This window comes from Rhinopithecus bieti, unplaced genomic scaffold (genome assembly GCF_001698545.2).
Source record: "Rhinopithecus bieti isolate Rb0 unplaced genomic scaffold, ASM169854v2 scaffold_28528, whole genome shotgun sequence".
Classification (NCBI taxonomy): domain Eukaryota; kingdom Metazoa; phylum Chordata; class Mammalia; order Primates; family Cercopithecidae; genus Rhinopithecus; species Rhinopithecus bieti.
In genome coordinates, this window is record NW_016813124.1 from 234,373 (window position 1) to 239,035 (window position 4,663).

The 4,663-nt window shown below is 34.4% G+C and overlaps 1 protein-coding gene across 1 annotated transcript in view; it reads left to right on the top strand.

Moving 5' to 3' along the window:
- The window catches only part of NAALADL2 (N-acetylated alpha-linked acidic dipeptidase like 2), a 1,006,116-nt gene that overhangs the window by 67,854 nt on the left and 933,599 nt on the right, over nucleotides 1-4,663 (top strand).

Here is a 4,663-nt window from a genome sequence, read left to right on the forward strand (position 1 = left end):
TTTTTTTTTTTTTTTTTTTTTTTTTTTTTTTTTTTTTTTGAGCCATCAATTTTAGGGAATTAAAAAGAGAGAAAATCATTAACTTCAACCTGGCCCCACAGATATTTGTGCATAACATACTGTTGAAATAAAGGTCATTTTCATCACAGTTTTCTAATTTTCATCATAATTTTCTAAGCTCGACTGATACTTTGTGTATTTTAAAACTGAAAATAATATTAAAGATTTTCAAGAATGTTTGTAGAACTGTATTATAGTATACAATTCATATGAAATATCTATGATGAAAATAAAATGTTCTCTTTAAAATATGACATGTTTAGAAACTTCCACTGCAATACTTAATAATTTTACTATGTAGCATATTTGATCTCATATTAGAAAAGTAGCATATGATTAGGATGCTTTTGGGCTGATTATGAAAACATATCTGTACTTATTCAGAATATTCACTTGTAATTGCATGTAATAATTTTATAAGTTGAGTTTAGGGAGGGTATTTAGTATGCCTGCAGAAAGAAAATAACACACTAGATTTTGGAAAACAGTGCTGCGTGCTATAAAAATATATATATTTTGGAGTCAGTGTATCAGTGGAATATTAACCCCTCTGCTTACTCTTGGTGTGACCTTGAAGACTCTAACTTTTCTGTAAAAAATGGAAAAAAAATTAATCCCTGTATTAGCTATTGTATGAGAAACTACCTCAAAACTGACTTAAAATGGTAAGAATTTATTACTGCTCACTAGCTTACAGCTCAGTTGGCTCACTTGTGAAACTGTACTCAATTTTGTGGATCATCTAGGTGATTGTGCTGATCAAGGATCTGGTGTTTGATTGGCTGAGGTTTACTTTAAGATGGCCTCAGCTGGGACAACTGAGCTCTCTTCCATTGAACAGGTTACCTCAGGATTGCTCCCATGGCCAAGAAGGGGGGTCCATAAGAGTGAAAGGAAGCACAAAAGACATTTTAGAACTAGCACACTAATGATTCTATTTGTGTCCTTCTGGTCACAGAAGTCACAAAACCAGTCCAGATGCAAGGAGTATGAAATACACTCTACCACTTGATGAGAATAACCATGAATTGCATTGCAAACTGTTTGGATGAAAGAAAGAATAAAGAATTGTGGCCACTTTTATAATACACCACAGACCCTATCTAGCAATTTAATATTACAAGCATAATGAGAGATAATGTGGGTTCAGATTGAGACCACTAGAATAAAACAAATATTACAATAAAGCAAGTCATGAAATTTTTGGCTTCTCAGTGCATATAGGAGTTATGATTACAATCTACTACAGTTTATTAGGTGTCCAATACCATTATGTCAAAAATGTACATATTTGAATTTAAAAATATTTTATTGCTAAAAAGCCCTAGGCCTGAGGAGAGGGAGAGAAACAGAAGAGCGGCTGGTTGGTGGAGCTCTTAGAACACAGTCAGCATTTGTATATTAAGTTTGCCATCTTATATGGTCATGGTCCATGGTGCCCCAAATAATTACAATAGGAACATCAAAGAACACTGATTACAGATCACCATACTAGCAGTATTACAACTTCAGCAGGTTGTAATATTTTTGCAGATGGAGGTTCTGGCCTTGGTGTTGATGGCTTCTGACTCATCGTGGTGGTAATTGCTGAAAGTTGGGGTGCTTGTGGCAATTTCTTAAAATAATACATTTTGCCACATTGATTGATTTCCTTTTACAAAAGATTTCTCTGTAAAATGCAATGATATTGAATAGCATTTTACCCACAGTAGAACTTCTTTCATAATTGGAATTAATCTTCTGAAATCTTGCCACTACTTTATAAGTTAAATTTATGTAATATTCTAACCCTTTTGTTGTCATTTCAGCAATGTTCACTCACCAGGAGCACATGCCATCTCAAAAAACCACTTTCTTTGCTCATCCGTAAATAACAACGTGTCATTCATTCAAGTATATTCATAAAATTTGAGCAATTCAGTCATCTCTTCAGTCCCCATTTCTAATTCTAGTTTTCTTGCTGCTTCCACCACATCTGAAATTATCTCCTCCACTGAAGTCTTCAACCTGTCAAAGTCATCCATGAAGGCTGGAATCAACTTCTTTCAAACTCCAATTGATATTGATATTTTAACCTCCTCTCATAAGTCATGAATATTATTAATGGCATCTAGAATGATAAATTATTTCCAGAAGGTTTTCAATTTACTTTGCCCAGATCTATGAGAGGAATCACGTTCTGGCAGCTATAGCTGTATGAAATGTGTTCCTTAAATAATAAAACTTGGAAGTCAAAATTACTCCTTGATCCATGTGCTGCAGGACTTATGTGTTAGCAGCCGTAGAAACAATATTAATCTTCTTGTACACCTCCATCCCACCTCTTGGGGTGACCAGATGCATTGTCAATGAGCAGTTATACTTTGAAATAAATATTTTTTTTCTGAGCAATAGGTCTCAACAGTGGGCTTTAAATACTCAATAGGCCATGCTATAAACATGTATGTCATCATTCAGGCCTTGATGTTCCATTTATAAAGCACAGATAGAGTCAATTTAGCATAATTCATAAAGGCCCTAGAATTTTTTGAATAGCAAATGAGCTTAACCTTCAACTTAAAGTGACAACCTGTGTTAGCTTCTAACAGAAGAGTCAGACTGTTTCTTGAAGCCTTGAAGCCAGGCATTGACTCCTCTCTAGCTGTGAAAGTCCTAGATGTCATCTTCTTCCAACATAAGACTGTTTTGTCTCCACTGACAATCTGTTGTTTAGAGTGGCCACCTTCATCAATTATTGTAGGTAGATATTCTGGATAATTTGCTGCAGCTTCTACATCAGCACTTGCTGCTTCATCTTGTACTTTTATGTTATAGAGATGGCTTCTTTTGTTAAATCTTATGAGCTAACCTCTACTAGCTTCCAACTTTTCTTCTTTATCTTCCTTGCCTATCTCAGCCTTCATGGAACTGAAGAGAGTTGAGACCTTGCCCTTAATTAGGATTTGGACTAAGGGAATGTTGTGGCTGCTTTATTCTTCCATTCATACCGCTAAAAGTTTCTCCATGTCAGCAATAAGGTGGTTTTGCTTCACTATCATTCATATATTCGATGGAGTGGCACTTTTAATTTCCTTTATGAACTTTGTCTTTGCATTCCCATCTTAGCTAACAGGTGCAAGAGGCCTGGCTTTTGGTTTACCTTGACTTTCAACATGCTTTCCTCACTAAGTTTAATCATCTCTATTTTTTGATTTAAAGTAAGACATATACTACTATTCTTTTCACTTGAACATGTAGAAGCCACTATAGGGCAATTAATTGTCCTAATTTCAGTATGGCTGTGTGTCTTTGAAGAGGGAGGCCTGAGGAGAGGGAGGGAAACAGAAGAGCAGCTGGTTGGTGGAGCTCTTAGAACACAGTCAGCATTTGTATATTGTTTGCCATCTTATATGGTCTGGTCCATGGTGCCTTAAATAATTACAATAGGAACATCAAAGAACACTGATTACAGATCACCATAACAGATATAATAATAATCAAGAAACTACAAGTATTGTGAGAATTACCAAAATGTGAGGCAGAGTTATGAAATGCGCACATGCTGTTGGAAAAAATGGCACTGATGAAATTGCTTGATGCGAGGTTTCTACAAAACTTCATTTCTAAAAAACACGATATATTATGCAAAATGCAAAAAGTGAAGTTCAATAAAATGAAGTATGCTTGTATATCTAGACGATATTTTGCTGAAAACATTTGCTCAATAAAGTTAATTTAATAGAAATTTACAACTTAACCACTTATATTTTTTATTTTACATGGCATTTATATGATTATTTAATCTTTTGCAAATTCTACTTCTAAAACTGCTTAAAGTAACCAGACTTAAATATAAAATATTCAAATATGGCAAAATTATAAGATTAATGTAGAATATTACTTTTAGAAAATATCTTCTCAGAATTTTAAAGGTGAAAAATCCATTTGGCAGGAAAATACTTTTACCCAGAATGTTTGCCCATGGATTGGAGCTCTTGGTTGTGCCACTTATTTATTAGTATCTGTTGTTCTGTTTTGTTTGTCATGGAAAAACATATGTATGAGACAACATATAAGATTTTACTTTTTTAATAATATAAACTATTTTGGCTTATACCTGTAATCCCAGCAGTTTGGAGGCTGAGGCAGGAGGATTGCTTGAGGCCAAGTGTTTAAGACCAGCTTGGCCAAAAGAATGAAACCCGTCTCTACAAAAAAAGAAAAAAAAAAATTAGTCAGGCATGATGGTGTACACCTGTAGTCCTACCTTCTTGGGAGTCTGAGGTGAGAAGATTACTTGAATCCAGAAGTTCAAGGCTGTGTTGAGCTATGATCATGTCACTACTTTCTAGCTTGGGTGACAGAGCAAGACCTTATCTTAAAAAAAATGATAAATTATGGTTATTTTAAACTTTTTATTTCAAAGTAATTTTAGACTTGCTGAAAATTTGCAAAAATAAGACACAAGTTTCATATATCGCTCAGTCTGCTTCCTGTAATATTAACAACATAAATAGCCACAGGGCAATCTTCAAGACCTGGAAATTAACTGTAGTACAGCACTATTAACTAAACCACAGCTCTTGTTTGAATTTCATCAGTTTTTCTCCTAATGCTGTTTTTT